This window comes from Crinia signifera, chromosome 6 (genome assembly GCF_055691185.1).
Source record: "Crinia signifera chromosome 6, ASM5569118v1, whole genome shotgun sequence".
Taxonomy (NCBI): Eukaryota; Metazoa; Chordata; class Amphibia; order Anura; family Myobatrachidae; genus Crinia; species Crinia signifera.
In genome coordinates this window covers 81,273,137-81,292,625 of record NC_139222.1, presented here as the reverse complement: position 1 = coordinate 81,292,625, position 19,489 = coordinate 81,273,137, and the positions used below count along the sequence as shown (strand labels likewise).

At 41.9% G+C, this 19,489-nt stretch overlaps 1 long non-coding RNA gene across 1 annotated transcript; it reads right to left on the bottom strand.

Moving 5' to 3' along the window:
- Nucleotides 1-7,257: 7,257 nt before the first annotated feature.
- Nucleotides 7,258-15,527, bottom strand: LOC146006993 (uncharacterized). The gene is made up of 3 exons (XR_014444170.1): nt 15,177-15,527; nt 9,737-9,870; nt 7,258-7,306 (listed from the first exon to the last, which is right to left on the bottom strand). It is a non-coding gene; the product is annotated as an uncharacterized LOC146006993 (long non-coding RNA).
- Between the last annotated feature and the right edge of the window lie 3,962 nt (nt 15,528-19,489).

Sequence of the window (19,489 nt, the reverse complement as noted above, 5' to 3'; positions counted from 1 at the left end):
TCTATGAGGTTCACTATTTTAGCAACATATGGGACACCAATTTTTGGTAATGATGTAGGGTGTTTTGAGGGAGGGGACCTATCCAGAAAATGTTATGATAACAAATTAAAATCACCACATAAGATTAGTGTAGCGGGGTCTAGAGGGTGTAGTTTAGCTAATAATTCTGTAATGAAAGTTTGGTACTCTTTACCTAGCACGGCGCCCACGATCTTGATCGTGGGCATCGTGAGGTAAAATATCGCGTCGGTCGCGTCGTATGCGGGCTAAAGATGCCCGGACGCGACGCGACTGACGCGATGTCCACGATTTCCCATTGAAAACCATGTTAAACATGGACATCGCGTCGGTCGCGTCGCGGCCGGCCATAAATGTGCACACGATGGCCGCGACGCGATGCCCACGATTTGCCATAGGAATCAATGTTAAAAGGCCCGATGGACACGATTTTCATGTTAAATGGCTGAATGGACCCGATTTTACCATAGGAAACAATGTTAAATGGGCCTTAGAGCCCAAATACTTACCCTGAACTCTGAAATGGCCCCCCCAATTGTTTACGCCACCCCACGATCAACGTCAACCCGAAGCGTGGCGAGCGCAGCGAGCCCGCGAGGGGCGGCGGTACGCGTCCTCCGACCTTTTCATACCCCCACTATCCACGTCGGCGTGGAGTTGAGAATAGAATAGTGTGGCGAGCGCAGCGAGCCACCGAGCCCGAAGCGTGGCGAGCGCAGCGAGCCCCGCGAGGGGACGCGGATACCTGTGAAGCCCGCGAGGGGACGCGTATAGCTGTGAAGGTATCCGCGTCCCCTCGCGGGGCTCGCTGCGCTTGCCACGCTTCGGGCTCGGTGGCTCGCTGTGCTCGCAAGACTATTCTATTCTCAACTCCACGCCGACGTGGATAGTGGGGGTATGAAAAGGTCGGAGGACGCATACCGCCGCCCCTCGCGGGCTCGCTGCGCTCGCCACGCTTCGGGTTGACGTTGATCGTGGGGTGGCGGTAACAATTGGGGGGGCCATTTCCCAGTCAAGGTTGCCTATTTGGCCTCTGTGGCCCATTTAACATTGTTTCCTATGGCCACATCGGGTCCATTGAGGCATTTAACAGTAAAATCGCGTCGGTCGGGCCATTTAACATTGATTGCTATGGGAAATCGGGTGCATCGTGTCGCGGGCATCGCGGGTACATTTATGGCCGGCCGCGACGCGACCGACGCGATTTCCATGTTTAACATGGGTTTCAATGGGAAATCGCGGGCATCGCGTCGGTCGCGTCGCGGCCAGACATAAATGTACCCGCGATGGGCGCCGTGATAGGTAAAGAGTACCGAAAGTTTTCTTATATAGGGTTGGAGCATATATGTTACATATACTATATATACTATCATTCACTTCAATCACAGTGATTATATACCTTCTCCTAGGGCAGTGGTCAGGGAACTCGGTCCTCGGTCCTCATAACCCAGCAGGTGCTAATTACTCACAGACACATTTTATAAGGTCCGCAGGTGGAGTTAATTATTTCACTTGTGATTCAGTGAGGAGACCTGCAAAACATGCACTGCGTGGGGTAATGAGGACCGAGTTCCCTGACCACTTCCCTAGGGTCTGCAATTGTTGATCTAACCTGAGCTCCTAAGGAGCGTTTGGCTAAGGTGGCTACCCCACATGACTGAGTTTAAAGAAGCTGATCCCAATACCACCCAGTCAAGCATCTGCAACTTTTTTACTTCACCAGGCAAGAGGTGCGTTTCTTACAGACATCTCAAATCTATGTTTGGCTGGTTGAGATACAGTATGTTAGCAATTTGCGCCTCTTGGTGTGTGTATGCCTCTTATATTTAATGAGCCTATGGCAACTGGAATTTGATTCTGACTTACAGTATGTAAAGGTTTGGTATAAATTTAAGTGTAAACAATACATTGCATACCTCCCAACTGATATATGTGGAACAATCATGATTTGGGGGCTCTCTCATCTATCCAAATCAAATGGGCATAGATAGATAGATAGATAGATAGATAGATAGATAGATAGATAGATAGATAGATAGATAGATAGATAGATAGATAGATAGATATAATATCTATCTATCTATCATAGTTGCCTACCCTCCTGCAATCTGCAGGAGACTCCCTGAAAAAAAAGCAGCAATCTCCTTCTCTCCCTCATTAGTCTACCAATCTCCCTCATGTCACCTAACCCACATTACATGGTTCAATTTTTTGGGGGGAAAAAGGAATGAGCACTTCCCAGCACTTTAGCAAGTATAGTAGATCTTACTAACTGCTTTGGAGCTCATCTTCATTTGGATTTAAGTAATTTTAAAAGATTCCTCTCAGATGTAGCAGTACACACCCATGCTTCTAGGTGCCACGTTCACAATCTCTTTTCATAATCTCTCCATATATGGAACTAGACACGCCCTTTGGGTGGAGCATGACACGTCCCCTCAATGGGGCGCTGTGCAAAATTCTACTACCAACTATAATCTCCCTGAAACTTGTTTTCAAAAGTAGGCAACATGGAGGTGGGGGGTGCACGGGAGGAGTGAAGGGGGGTGGATGTGGCCAGGGGTGGATGCAGCCACAGAACTGCTCCATGGAGGGGGGGGGGGGGCAGAGACACCTGGTCCCAAGTGCAGCCCTTCAGTGGCCGGAGACCACAGGCCCTGAGGAAGCTTAACTGCGAAGCGCGTGCCGGCTAGTGGTGCGCAGGCAGTTGTGTTGCTGTTTTGTTATTTTTCTTATATTGCATTTATGTATATGTACCTATAGTGTGATGTCCTGGAAGCCATTATGAGGGCTCGAACTCACACGTGTGCGGTAGTGAGAAAACCCTACATTTGGGTTTCTTACAATCACTGACACTCCATACTTGGGAGCGATCTCTGGTGGTTGAAGTCTCCCTGACAGGGATATACCCTACCCCAGTGAGTGCACCAATAGCTGTATTTATTTGTGACTTGCCATCCGATCTTCCAGGGTTGAGGTCTCTCTGGCATTATTACAGAGAAGACACCACAAAATAGTTGACCATATACAGCTATTTGGTGACTGTGACTTACTACGCACAGCGCCCCACACCTAAGTGTCGGAGGTGCAATACTCCGTGTAGAGAGGGACAAGTATGGTGTGTTTCCTGGCGGGGAGCAGGACCCCGTGTGGAGCCAGCTGCAGTGCAGCATCCAGCTAGATATGAGCGGAGAGGCGCAGTGTGGACCAGCAAGGTGAGTGACAGACGAGGGGGCGAGGGGGGGGCAGCGGGGTGGTCCGCTGTGCTGAAAGTGGCTAATCTTTCAGCCCGGCAGCATACACAACTGGCGATGATGGATGAAAAACCATCCATCATTGCTACATCTGCTGGTAAAACCAGCAGATGAACCATCTTGCTAGCGATGATGCAGGAACACGAATCATCGCTAGTCGGCAATCTCTGGGGCATACACAATAGGCAATTTGAAAATCTCTCAAAACAGCTGTGTTGAGTAATTTTCAGCTAAAAATCGGGGTACTTGTTTCCTAGCATGGTGCCCACGATTTTAATCTTGTTACATAGTTTTGATTGCATTGATCGCATCGCATCACATGCGACCAGATCGCATGTGATGCAATGCGATCAAAATGATGATTTCATTGTACAATCACCCTGATGGGTGATTAGTATGTTATATGCACCCCCATCGTTAACACCACCGCCACTATTAACGCCAACCGAAAGCGTGGTGAGTGCAGCGAGCCCGCGAGGGGCGGCGGTACGCGTCCTCCGACCTTTTCATACCCCCACTATCCACGTCGGTGTGGAGTTGATTCTATATAGTGTGGCGAGCGCAGCGAGCCCAAAGCGTGGTGAGCCCCGCAAGGGGACGTGGATAACTTCACATGTATTACGCGTCCGCTCGCCACGCTTCGGGCTCGCCACACTATATAAAGTAAACTCCACGCCGACGTGGATAGTGGGGGTATGAAAAGGTCGGAGGACTCTGTAGTGGAGTCAAGCAGTAAGCACCTTCCCTCTGAACTCTAAATTTGAAGGGTTTCACACTGCTGAGCCTATACAAGATTTATCATTGAAGAAAATTACTGTTGTGTTTTTTTGAATACCACACTTTTGGACCCTATTGGAAATACATGTCTGTTTATCATAATTGGATATACACATAGCTGTATCGGTTATATTATTGCACCTGATGAAGTCATTGTTATGACGAAACGCGTTGGTATACTCTTCAGACCGAACTTACCAACCCACCAGAGATACTATTGTAATTGTTCATGTACTTGGATAAACATTTTATGTACATTGTCACACCTTGCTAGGTGTTTTTTTATATGTTCATACATTATTTTATTAATTTTATGTATTAATGATATATGTGAACTGAAGCTGTTTCACTATCTTAGTGCCCTCTGAAACCCCACTTTCTTGCATATATATATATATATATATATATATACACACACATACACACGCACACATACATACAAACACACAGCAGATATACTGTATAGATAACTTTAATATATGAATGCAGTGTTGTAGCTATAATTTCTCTCCTCCTATTTAAGTTAGAATAAATCTTCTAAATGCTAAATTAATCTGAACACATTCTCTATGTACATAATATTTTCCAAGAACACTGGGATTCACCTCATCTGTGTATTTGCATTTCCTAGAAAATATAAATTGAATATTTGGTACTTATTTATTATCTGGGCGCCCGATTTTTTGATTGTATGCGATGACCCGATTTTTCCATAGGATTCAATGTTAAAATTGACTGAGTCCATTTTAACATGGAATTCAATGGGAAAAAGGGGTCCTTTTCATACCCCTACTATCCAAGTGGGCATGGAGTTGGATATAAACCTGTGGCGAGCGTAGCGAGCCACCGAGCCCGAAGCGTGGTGAGCGAACGGTATTCTGTGTCCCCTCGCGGGGCTCGATACGCTCGCCACGCTTCGGGCTCGGTGGCTCGCTACGCTCGCCACAGGTTTATATCCAACTCCATGCCCACTTGGATAGTAGGGGTATGAAAAGGGCCCCTTTTCCCATTGAATTCCATGTTAAAATGGACTCAGTCCATTTTAACATTGAATCCTATGGAAAAATCAGGTCCATCGCATCGCATCGCATCCGATTTGGTCGCATGCGATGCGATGTGCCTGATCCGACCCGATTTCTAAATCGGGCACCCAGATACTACATAAGTACCGAATATTTCAATGCAAGCATTCAAACATGTTTTAACCATCTCATCTTCATACTGAAATTCACGGTTTTATTATTCTGGGCATGCATTTTGTTATAGAATGATGTTGTTTTGAAAAATCTTATGAATTACCGTATGTAATGGTTTGAATTTGAAACTAATACATTAATGGAGGATTCAATTGGGTGGCAAAAAAACCTTGCAGACCTCATACCCAATTGTAAATGACGCAAGTATCCATAGACCAGTGTTTTTCAACCACTGTGCCGTGGCACACTAGTGTGCCTTGAGCTGTTCTTAAGTGTGCCCCCAGATCTAGAGATGCCCATGCCAGTTTACAGCCACCACAAGTTCTACTGTTATTTACTGGTCTCTTCTTTTCATGTAAAGGGCCAATGTATTTTATTTTTGTTACCTGTGGGGACCAGTGTGATGTATTTTATATGTGGCTAATTGTTTTTTTTTTTTCCTGTGGGGACCAATGTATTTTGCCCTGTGGGGATCTCATGGTGTGCCTTGGCAATTTTAAAATCTTATTTAGTGTGCCACAAGGTAAAAAGGTTGAAAATCACTGCCATAGACCATTGGTTCTCAAACTCGTTCAAACTAATTATTTTGGGCCATGGGTCCCCAAATGTAAATTAATTACTAAAACAGAGCCTACAATACATGAGTGCTACTATTTGGCGATTGACCACAATGTCTCAGAAATCACAGTTGTTTTTCTATCTTACTTTGTGATGGAAGTTATACAAGAATAAATACTGCACAGTAAATGTCAACCAAACGGACCATCATCAGTTTGTACTCCTCTTTTCATTGCCCTCTAAAAATCGAATTATTTGGTCAGATGGATAGGCAAAACCAGTGCAGGTGCCAATCATAAAAGATGTGGACAATTAGAAGCATAACTGTACACCACCACCACACATAAATGAAATGTTCCAAAAACACTACAGTAGTCTTAAAATTTATATATGGATTGGTTGGAGGTATCTTTTCAAAAGGATATCGTTCATAGGGTCGACAGTATCATTTGATGGTCGCCGACACACTCAGGGGCCTTAGTTTTGCATGCACCCTGTATGGGAACAGGGCACGCAGCTGACATCCTTTGATGTAAGCTGCCCACCCCTGGCAGCCACGTCACAGCCGAATTTCCAAGGGAATGCCCCAGCGTTTTCATGGGAACACCCATGAGACCCTGAGTGTTCCCATGCATGTGTCCACCCGCCGCCCCACTCCCCCACCAGTGAACGAGTGCCGAATGGGAAGGCAAACTAACAGTTTGAAATGCCTGCTCGCACCTGGCATCTGCACATGCACATAAATGCACATCCTAAACATCGCTTCCCCATGCGAAAGAGCGGGGTAGCGATGGGATTAGAATCAGGCCCTTGGCCCAATGGTACATACCAAATATGTACTTCAGTACAGTGATTCCATTGCTATCCTGTTCTTATTGTGTATTTATTTATTTTGCTGTTATGACATACCTGTAGAAGCCTACGTCCAAATCATTAAAAAAAGTTTTCACAACTTCATTGTCAAATTGTCTTATTTTGAAATATCTCCCATCATGCTCCCTTGGCTCTGTAATAAATGTGTGCTTATTGTCATTATTCATTGCTTGTTTCAATATTTCTAGAATAGTAACTTACTTATGTTTTAAACTGTTTATCCTATAAGTTTTGAACAGTGATTTCTTGCATCTTTGTTTTTCATAGCCAGTCTTGATTTACTAATGTGTTTGTGGAGCTACATACAGTCCATAAATCACAGAATAGAAAAAGAAACCGGGAGAAGAGAGGGTAGGCAGGAAGGAGACAGATACAAAGGGAGGAAGTAAGAGGAACAGAGTGGGGGAGAAGGTACAAATATAGTATAAAAAAATCAGTTGAGTGTACAATAGAGATGTGGAAGATATCAAAGAAAAAATGTGGGTGAGAGAGGAAGGAAGGAGAGGAAGGAAGAGGGAGATACATTTTTCAATTTACCACTGTTGACCAATTTTTCTCTTACCTTCCAACTTGTGTAGTAAAGTAACCAATTGTTGATGTTAAGAGCACCATTTATTACTGTATAATATGCTAAAGAAAAAAGGAAATAGTATGAACTTGTTGTTATATAATAGTATATATAAATACATTAACAAGATTAAATTGTAATATTGTATATGCCAGGAGCATTAAGGCAAAGCTTTTTCACTGAACAATATTTAGCAAGGAGAATACCAAGTAACCTTAGAGCTTCTACCACTAAACCCAACTGTCATTTATTGAATATATCCCTAATCAATCTCAGTGCATGCACAAAATTGTTCTAAAAATATCTACAGCAATACGAACAATCAATACCGTATGTGTCAACTCAACCAAGAGCCCGTCCAGCAGAAAACACCTTGAAAATTAACTACAATCATCTGTCTATCAAAGAAATTGTTCATAATAAAGGTCAAGAAATTCTCTGGTGCAAATTCAAATTAGACAACGCCTGACTGTGACAAGTAAAGTTTTTATTCACATGAGACCCATGGAACGAGCTGATTCCAACCATTTCTGCATTAAACTAATACTATTATTACAATTATCAGAATCTCGTTAGAGTATATAGCACTTCAATATCACTTTACAATTGGCTACAAGGACAGTAAGAAAAAAAAAGCTGAAGAATTAATTATCAGGTAATTCATGGTTTAGGGAAAGTGGAAGAAGAAATCTACACACTAGGAATGATACTCAATATAAGAATATCTAGTATTCATGACAACCCTATAAGTCATACATATTTGCTATGAGGTACTGTATGCACTTTATTATTAGTAAGGGGGTGGAGGACAAGCATACTAATTATGGGGCACATATTAACGGTCATGAACATTTCAAATGTAATCTTAATTGGTAATGACTAATGGGGGTATGTCATTAACAAGAGCATTGATCTCCCATCTCAACGTCAGAAGCTGTCGGGCCCGTTCTGCCAATTACGGGCATGGATTGTCGTGATCCAGGCCGCAGATTGACAATCCATGGCCGTTTTCGTGGCCATGCCCCCTTTGCACCCATCGGCAGGAGGGAAATTGAATCCCGGCTGTCGTAATGCGGTCAATCTGACCACAAATGAGCCAAGATCACGGCTGATGGCGGGGATCGACAGATCCCAGATTGCATAGCCCCCTAAAACGGCAAATTCTAAAACAATAGGTAGTTAAAAATAATAAAATAACATAAAAATAGTACGGAAAGTGTGTAACTAGAAATATGAATCTTGCTGGTACTTTACAATCTCTGAAATTATGAGAATGGTTTTTATCCAAATAAGTATTACCCAACAAGTCTATATTGTTGACCAGTAACTAGAAAATCACACAGGCAATTGGCATACTGTATACAGGAATAACTTGGAAGTCAAATTTATTTGTATATGTAATATACCACAACTATTTAGAAATTAATTATGTAGTCCCAAATTGAAATTGCCAAATAACTTAATGGATGACATGTATAAAAATAAGTTACGTGAAGTTATAGAATATATAATTATCTGCTTACTGTATAGCAAGAATCCTTAATTTTTTTATTAGATTCTCTCTTTTGGGAAAGATAATTTAATGAAATAATTTTTACATGGATTTTAATACTTGCCACCTTCCAAAGGTCGCAACAAAGTATTGGTAATTTATAATTCAAGAATGGCACATTTCAATCAAGTAATTTTCCTACTGTTACTTTTTATTTGCTGACCTATTGGTCCTACCACTTTTCAGATGGAGTTACAAAATTCACTACATAATCCTTGTGAACTCTATGAAAACACATTGCAATGAAATCATTGTTCCCCCACAATTTATCAAATAAACAGACAAGAGCTAGTAACATTCCTGAGACTCAGAAATTCATAACTGGTTGGACCATTTACCATAGCTACATTTGCCGATAATACCCATCATCATTATGCACTCCTCTGTGCAGTCAATAGGGGAGTGTGGTGATAGCTGTGACCTACCACACTGAAGTGTCTGCTGATGATCACAGAATCTAGTGGAGGACCCACCGCCGGGTATGATTGGCTACAACACTCATACTCCCTAGTGTGGAAAGTGCCAGTGTCAGCGGAGGAGCAGGATGGCTGCATGCATGGGTCTCCCACAGTAGCAGCAGCTCCATGGTCCTAAGGAATACTGCACTTTATCTCTGTGGTTGTGGGATTCCGCCGTCATTTGGCAGAGAGCTGTCACTGGTGATTATTATCACCACTGAGCATTGGTACTGTGCTCACACCTGTACAGGGATCACATGCTTAAGTATGATGGTGTCAATACAGGCCTTATAATAAGAGCTAAAATGGCAAATTTATGATTTGCTTTTTTTATTTACACCTAGGACCTAAGGAGAAGCTATTTGCTAAATTTCAAGATTGTAAGCCTTGTGGTTTAAGGGATTTTGGCATACCCACATGCACACACAGGCAATGCCATTGTCATGATAACATTAATTTATAAATACCATTTTAGCAGTCACCTGAACTCATGAGAAGCCTTTTCAGCTTTTCAGGCAATAAAATGAGAGAGAAAATGCCAAATTGATGATTTGCATCTTTTTCCTGATTCCGTGGATGGACAGTGACATTTGTAAACATTGTTCTTAGCAAGCACCTAGGACGTAATGAGAAGTTACATTTCAAGTTCAATGGGTGAAAAGTAGACCCCTCCCCTGGGGATAGCACTCGCGATGTGTCCTCATCCCCCCCACCCCCCAAAAAAAACAGATTTAGAAACAAAGTGTGCATGATCTCTCCTCCTGCACCTGAGCAGGAAAGTATAGAGAGGAGTCTCAGCAGAGAGATAATCAGCATATATACCCCTCCGTATCTTCCTTCTGAATCCTCATACTCATCATGGTGATATTTCAGAGGTATATTGGTCAATTATTATTGGCTCCCATTCATTACCTAATTGTCAATACAACCAGCTAATTGGTTGGTTGGGTGGCTGGACAGAAAATTTTACAGTGTATGGAAAATGTACATTTTTAAAATATCCACATGCAAAAAAAAAAAAAGATTTTCCAGCTTCCATATAATATACTTTTTCCCCATTACTTCAATTATATCTTCATTTGGGGTAAAACAGATTACATTACATATTTGCTGTTCATGGCACTGAAAGAGTTACATCCGCCAATCCTGCTAATAGCAAAGTATAACAGACACTGTAATGAAAGTAGCAGAGCAGAATTGGTACAAGATTTCCAGTAATCACTTTTGCAACAGCTGCTCCTTGTCTAGAATTAGAAACCTATTAAAGTTAACTATGTCATTCTTTCTCCAGTTGGGAAAAAGTGGCCATTGATTGTCAATGACAATTCAATCTCTTCTGCACAGCTGCTGTGAGGAGGTAACACCGCCAACTCCTCAAAACTAAAAATTGAGGTAAGAAAAGTATTGATTATTGTTTTACTAAGAAATAATAACTTTAAAATCAATTACTGTAAGTTTCACATGAAGTTAGGCTTAGTAACACAAACTACACATAAACTGCTATGGATGTACACTGACTACACAACATATGTGTGCTTTAAAGTAGCAGTAAAATTCAACTATTAAATTTTTTATAATACCAATGAAAAGTGCAGCTCTAAACAAAGAGGTTAAGCACAGTGTGTGTGCCCATATCTTCAGTAACATAACCGTAAGGGGGCTGTAAGTACATAAAAGCTACTGTAAATCCAGAATGAAGTTGTGGGAGGGTGGGAAACAACAGGGTGGAGTTGATCAGGTGTACACCAAAAGTTAGTTAACCTTTTGAGTGCCAATGTTGCTGTGAGAGATCCTCAAAATATACGCTAAAAATGCCAGGGTCTCTCACAGCAACTGTTTTTTTTTTTTGGGTGCAATATTTAACTAAACTTCGATTACTTGAGGAAACCATCAGATTTACCACAGACGGAGAAACGCGTAAAAAATCTATCTTATTCCGACACTCGCTTCTTATTGAGACAGCCCAAAGTACCATCTATTGGCTGCCCGGTTCCCAACCCAGATGGACTGATTCCATCTTGTTACAGCGGCACAGCAGCGCTAAGAGGCGTCTTTCCATCTCAGACACCCGGGTGATAGTTACCATCCTGCCGTGTCAGCTCCCAGCGCTGGCTCCCCCAACATCGGGGCCACGCTGGTTGTTCAGAAGACTGGTCACCACCCGCTCCCAGAGTGCCTGCTCCCGGCGAGAGTTACCATCCCATCTCCGTGTCAGCTCCCAGCGCCGGCTCCCTCAACATCGGGGCTACGCTGGTTGTTAGCAGACCAGCCACCCCCTGCATCTGGAGTGTCTGCTCCTGGTACCGGCTCCCTTACCATCGGAGCAACACCGGTGGAAGCGGACACCAAAGCACTGGATCTCTGCCGCAATTCCATCACGTACACCAGCCGGTAATATACACCAATAAAAACATTGAATTTATACAACTAAAAACTACTACAGCAACTGTAATATAAAGGGAACTTTTATATTGCCATTATCCATTTGGGAACTTCGCTATTATTGGCAACACAATACCAGCATGGGCTCTAAGTGGTGTTAGTCGGAACCATTATTTTATTGTATATGTATGTATTTTTAGTCTTTAATTTTACTGTGTAATTACTGTATTAAATAATATTGAGTAAAGAATAATAACAAAGATCAACACAGTGCGCTCTCTTTTATCTTGTTGCATTTTGTATTGCTACAAAGACCTATTGGTCTTTTTGGGGGGCAGCATCTGAGCTGTCGATTAGAGTTATATATCTATATAAATTCATTCCTTTATATATCATAACTGTGCCTGATTTAACCATTTGGGTATTTGGTTGTTCGGTTCAATTACTTGACTTGGCTGTATTTGTATTTATTTATACTAAAAGAACAGTCACTGGTATTTTTAGCAGATATTTTGATGATCACTCACAGACACATTGGCACTCGTAGAATTAAGCTAATTGAAGATTGGTCACAGCACTCAGGGGCAGATTTATTAAGCTTGGAGAAGAGATAAACTGGAGATGAAGCTGATAATAGGTAAAAGGAGATAAAGCACAGCCAATCAGCTGTGTTTGAAAAAGACAGTTGGGAGTTGATTGGCTGGTGCTTTATCTCCTTTTACCTTTTCTCCGCTTTATCTCCAGTTTATCTCTTCTCCAAGGTTAATAAATCTGCCACTCAGGGCAGTAAAGAGCCTGGCCAGGCACAGGTACTTTTCAGGGGGTGTGGTCTAATCATTGAAGCAGTGTCTATGCAGCCTTAGAATAAAATACAGAAAAAAAGCACTTTAAGCACCTCCCTGGCCACACTGCAGGCCACCACACAGCAGTATGTGCTGGGTTGAGAAGAGCTGCTGCAGAATTAAACTCATGGCATGCTAACAGGTTTAAAGCTCATTGGCCAAATGACTCAGGGCCAGTAAGCTAATCTGCGAAGCACGTGCCGGCAAGTGGTGCACCGGCAGATGTTTGCAGTATTTGTTATTTTCTTTACTAATGTATTTTGATTATCTGTTGGAACAGTGACATGCCGCAGCAGCCCTTGTAAGGGTGCTTACTCACTCCCAGCAGTGTCTACCCACCTGGAGGCAACTCCACTGGATCAGTGCACTGATATACCCAGGCGGCATACTATTACCACTGCTGGTTTATTTGTACAGCTATCCCATGTAAGGGTCCACATTGCTGTTAGAAAGTGTGACTCCATGCTGGGCACTGTGTTCATGCACACAGGTGAACCCACACTGTTGTCATATGCCACTATATACGTGGTCACTCCACCAGAGGGATCCTCCTTGGAGTAATAAGTGTATTATCACTACACACACTAGAATTCATTGCAGTGTGTGCTGATCCCTTCCTATGTGAAAGTGATCACACTGTGTGTTGACCCTACCATATGTACCTGTGAGTCTGCGACATAGAGAGCAAATTATAAAGAGGTTAATCTAACCCACTCCTATACCAAATAAACTGGCCTGACAGACCACATAACTCTGTTCAGACCAGGTGTACACTGTTCGAATCTGATTTCCAATTGATTCCTGACCATCAAAGTTCAACATCTGCCTGCCACCTTAGTTTTAATTGTTTGAATCCCACCCTTGTCTGTTGTTATATGTATTTTTATAATTTCGCAGTTCTTAAACAAAACTAATAAAGGTTACATTTTAATCTATTTTTGGTGCACCGACATAGGACATCTCTTTCTCTCAACTCTTTCAAATTTCATATGTCCAATGGTAGCACACCCCTGACCCTGTTAAAACTCATATAGATACAATGGTCTACTTAAAGGGGGTCCACCTATATTTATTGTAGTCTTGTGCGACTGACTTATGGGCCCCATACATCAGCAATTAATTGTGACAATCCTAAAATCTGGAGAGGATTGCCACAATTAATTTTAGATGTGTGGGCCCCTCTTTTGGCAATCCCAATCAAAAATTAATAGGGATCTCCAATCGATTGCTTAATCAGATTTTTAAGCATGCTTAATAATCTGGTATTATCTGTGGATCTTTTTTATATGTGTGGGCATTCCCAATTCATCTTCTTCATCTATTTACATTAAGAACAGCTGAAATGAAAATCAATTGGGCAATTTACAGATATGAAGATGCAATCTTTAGATGGAAAAATCTGCCGATCACTGAAATAAATCTGTAATGTGTGGGCAAGTCAAATAGATAGTAGAATAAATTTATCTGGCCAAAAAATCCCTGGATCTGGAAATCCATTAATTGTGATTGCTGATGTATGGGGCCCATAACTCCCCCGTGTTTTACGAAAGAAGAGAACAGCCTCCTCCTCCGTCTTTGGCAAGCTGAACATATTTGTGACAGGTACAGCCATTGCGGACCCTTCTCCTGCAGCTCTGAGTGATACAGCCATTCCTGTCAGTAATTCACCTCAGAGTGATTCTGACAGGGAGCGGGAATACTACCTCTGACTGACTACGCAATTTACATTACCTACGCTAATTCTGAAAGCACAGTTACGCTAAATGCGTAACAGCCACCAGTATACAAGTACCCTATTAACTACTGAAATCGCATCGCATGGCACTATAATGGGACATGCGATGTGATCTCAGCACGGTAGCGTACGTATGCTATTTGGGCGCCGTGATAATACACAAGTACCCCCTGTAGTTGTATCTTTAACATGCATGCCGACCTGCTGGGCTTCCTGGATCACACAAAAAGGAAAGGAGAGAATAGGTTCTGTGCGCCTAGGCAGCCTATGATGGGTACATCCACAGGGGTGGCCCTGAACCCCTAAAGAAGGTAGCAACACTTGGTGATTGGATGAATGCAATGTCAATTTTGTTAGGAGTGAATGTTGATTGGACAAGAGGGGTATTTAACCCCTGGAGCAGATCACCAAGGCCACTCTCCTTGAAAAAGGACACAGTTGTGACTGAAAACGCATTTGGAGGACTTGGTGCATACATTGTTAGATCTGGACTTTTTGTCCGTGTAGCCTACATTAGATGACGGATTCCGGACAATCATCTATTGTTTCCATGTGCTTATGAGAACTGATTTGTTTCATGTTCTCCATCTCATTCGGTAATTAGTCATTTCTATCTATATGGGATTTAGTTATCTATTTTTGTTATGTGAATAAAGGTGGTATTGCACCATATGCCCCCTTTCTTTTCCTTTCATTGTTCTTGGGAGTTCATCTGGAATCATTTGAATAATAATAATAATAATAATAATTTATTGTCACTTACAACATTAAAAAAATGCATAAGTGAAATTCAAAGTAGTTTTCCTCCTCCTCCTCCTTCCACAGCCGCAGCAACATAGTGCGCCGCCAAACAGCAGAATGCTGGGGAGATCTGAGGATTTCTCGTTTTATCATCTATGAAACAGTCGAATTTGTAGAAGAGGATACGTTGTTTCAAAAGGAGGAACGTATGGTTATACTTACCCCTAAATATCCACTAAAAATTTGGAGAAGAAGAGGACCATTCCTGTTGATCTAGGGATGTACTCTGATCCTTTAAGGGCGCCGGTGGAGGGAACATCCTACTTTTGTCTTGTGGGGCTTCCTGGATCGTCAGCTGGTCCACTCGTAGACGATATAGTGTATATAATAAAACATGATGTCAGTGCCTGCACTTTTTTTATATACTGTATATAGCGATGTCTATGTATATGTTAAAGTGCTTATAGTGCCTTATTTAATTTTCCTCACAAGTATGAAAAATAAAAAATATATAAAAATAAAAAAAGTGCTCTGCTGCCACCATGTGATTAGGTTGTATATATAAAAATACTAAGTGATTTAAAACAACCATTGTGCAAGTGAGAGGTACTGTTTAAACTCACTTTTTTTTTGGAGTTACTGCAGTTGGTAAGGATTCCTCCAATGATGAACCTTAACACTGAGAAACCCCGCCTAAAGTAGGGAAGACATGATGGTGTGATAAAGTTTTTTAAACCGTTTTAATAACACACATAAAAGCATAAAAATAGAGAAAATGGACTTGTACAAAAATAAAGGCAATAAAAGCTTATCTGACTCAGTTTGTGGAGAGGTACATGTAGGCAGTGGTGTAACTAGATACATGTGGGCCCCATAGCAAAAGTTTGTTAGGGCATCTATTTATCAACTAATGCTGAAAAAAGTATATAGCACATGATACTTTGACATGCAAAGTGGGCCACTCTCAGCTCTGGGCCCCATAGCAGCTGCACCCCCTGCACCTATGGTAGTTACGCCCTTGCATGTACGTTCCGGCACCTACATAGAAATTAGTAATTGGTACATGGAACCATATTACATAAAGTGTTAGTGTGGGTTGCGCATCAGGCTGTTCAGTTAATGATACCATTATAAGCATTGAATCCTGCACTATAGTGTGAATTTTGGTACGCTAATCATCAAATATATCTTTATGAGCCCGTCCCCCTCATTATGTTAGTGGGTATGCTTTGGTGCTTTATTTAGTTTAATAGAAAAACTGCTCATGAGGGTTATGAAATTTGCTACACATTGGTCATTTTCCCTGTTTATTTTTGCATAACACCAGATATCTAATTGAGGATTATCGTTGCCTGATCATTTACACCATTGACTCAGGTTTTGTAAAGATACCTTGATGAGAAGATACATCATCTCTAGCGTGTGAGTGTGGGGTACGAATCAAGCAATTTAAAGATACCTTTATATGCACTAACTACTGTATTACAGTGTGAGTTTTGGTATGCAGTCCATTAAAGATTCCTTTATGTGCACATCTACCTCTACACTTATGTGAGTGTGGTACACTCTGCTGCATTATCTGTTGCAAAGTCAAAGATATTCTGATGTGGCTGAAGTAATTTACCACACATTTGATTTTTCATCTCATCTCTCTATCCGCATGAAATTGGATTCTAACATGAGAAATGTCATCATTTGAGCAGCATCATAAACACACATGAAGTACATTGTGGGGATTGATAACATCCCCTCTACTCCATTCTAAGGGACATATTGTGTTTTATTGCTTTATTGTGTTTTTACTCATACTGTACATGTAGGCGGATGGGGTGAATACTCCATCTCTACCTCTTCTTCATAGCCCTTGATATTCTTTTCTTCCAAAATGTGGCTAATCCTTTTTTAAAGGCAGTAATATGCTCCCCACACACACTCACAGATAATTACATTTTCATTATGCAATGTAAATGTAATATCAAAGTGCAGAGCCTATTATGGCCCACCAGCCGGCTTGAGAAAGGGGCGCTGCCCCGAAACGTTGCCATCACCCGCACCATTAAAACCTAAGTTTTTGGTTTACTGAATCCATTGGAGTGCCGCCCCGTTTTTAGGTAATGACAGGCTGGTTGGAGTGTACGTCGTCACAAAGGGTATCCGATTTAGTAGCTTTTGGTTTTTCTCACCAGGTTTTAATAAAGATTCCCTGGGGACTCGCAGTACTTCATTTTTTGTTTTCTGTAATGTGGTGATGTTGTAGCCTCTGTCGGCGAATTTTGTGATCATCCCCTCCAATGCAGGTTCGAGAGCCTCTGACTTGCTGGTGATGCGGGCCACTCTTATTAATTGGGACTTTGGCAGCCCTTTCTTTAGTGCAGGTGGATGATTGCTGCTAGAAAGCAGAAGCGTATTCCGGTCTGTGGCCTTTTGAAACACTTCAGTGTCAAGTTTACCGTCAAACAAAGAAATTGAGACATCCAAATAATTAACCCGTGTGGTACTGCTGCAATGGGTGAATTTAATGGGACTGTCTAGTTCAGGACAGGCCAACCTGTGGCTCTCCAGATGTTGTGAAACTACATATCCCAGCATGACTTGCCACAGTTTTAACACTCCCTTATAGCAAAACTGTGGCAAGGAATGATGGGATTTGTAGTTGGACAACATCTGGAGAGCCACAGGTTGGCCAGGCCTGGTCTAGTTGGTTGATGTTGAAGATTAATTTTGACAAGTCCTGTTGGAGCCCGGACCAAATAATAAGCAGGTCATCTATATATCTGCAATATAAGATGATATGGTTGTATATGGAAGGGTCCTGAAAAAAGAAATCATTTTCAATTTCAAACATAAATATGTTTGCCAGGGACGGTAAGACATTGGATCCCATTGAACACCCGGTGAGCTGAATTAAGTATTCTGTGTTATTAAGGAAATAGTTTCTTGACAGGGTATATTGTAGCAATTGGAGAAATAACTCAATGTCCAATTTATCGAACCTGACACGGTGAAGGAAGTTTCTCATGGCTGAGATAGCATGGGTGTGGGGAATGACGGTATAAAGGTTAGACACGTCGAGAGTGCAGAGTACGGTGCCAGGTGGTAGAGTAGGTAGTGACCCCAGTTTATTTAATAAATGCGTTGTGTCCTTTAAATAATGAGGTTGAACTGTGATGTAAGGCTGCAGTAGGGAATCAAGAAATTGTGATATAACTTGAGTTAATGAACCCCTGGCAGAAATGATGGGTCTCCCCTGGCAGATTGACCGGATCCTTGTGCAGTTTCGGAATGGTATACATCACAGGGACAATAGGGAAAGGTTGAATTAAAGTGTCTAGCACTTTTTTACTGATATGTCCATCTTTGTGTGCCGCAGTCAATAAGGTGTCAATTTCTTTTTTGAAGATCAAAGTGGGGTCCCCATTTAGTTTCTTATAAGTGTGCAGGTCGGAGAGCATGCCATCCAGATTTTGTACGTAGGTGGCGGTGTCCTGTATGACAATCGCGCCACCCTTGTCTGCAGGTCTTATAGTAATTTCAGATCTTTTGGATAGTGGGTTTAGTGCTTTGCGTTCATCGGGGTGCAGATTAGAATACATCTTTTTGGGAGTCTTATCAAATTTAGTAATGGATTCATCAACCAATCTTGAGAAGGTTTTTAATGCTGGATTGAAGGATTGTGGGTCAAAGGAAGAAGTGGCATGTTTCCTCAAGAAATCGTTGTGGGGGTCGTTCGAAGTAGTTTTGACATGTTGGAAGTGTTCTTTGATACGCATGGATCTGTTAAATTTGTAGAGGTCCACCTTCCATTTGAAATCATTGTGAGTGTTAGTTGGAACGAACGATAAACCCCGGTTCAATACCTTCCTTTCAATCTCAGAGATTGGATGAGTGCTGAGGTTAAATATTAGGTTTTTTTCTTGTTGGAGGGAGGCTTTGTGGATACGGGAGTTCTGTCCTCCCCTCCTCGTATATCTTGACCTCGAAGATCCAGATTTGAGCGTGTAGCCCGGCCTAAAGGGAAATTACCCTGGGCAGTGTTATCATCGGAATCTTCTTGCACAAAGTCGCTGTCACTCGTGTATCGTGATTGATCACGGTGGGTGCGTGTCCTCCTGTTAGCCCTATAGTTTGAACGGCCCCTTGGTCTTGAAGGTGTGGAGCTATTGAGCCAGTTATAGACCCTGCATTCATCGTAATCAGATTGGACGATGTTCCATTTTTTCTTTTTGAATTTCTCCAGGTCCACTTTATACTGTTCTATTTGTGTCTGTAATTTTTTCCATAGTGCAGCATTGGCTTTATCATCTAAGATCGGTTTGTGTGCTGTACGGATTTCTGCAATTTTGGTTCTAGTGGTATTCAATACTTTGCCGGATTCTTCGATGACAAGAATCATCAAATCCTGGCTGCACTTGTTAAGTATGGATATCCATTTAAGGCAGAATTCAGCATTATTTCTGCTTATAGTAGGCACATTGTTAATTCTAAAGCCTCTTGGGATCATGCGATGCCGAAAATAGTCAGACAGAGTGGATCCG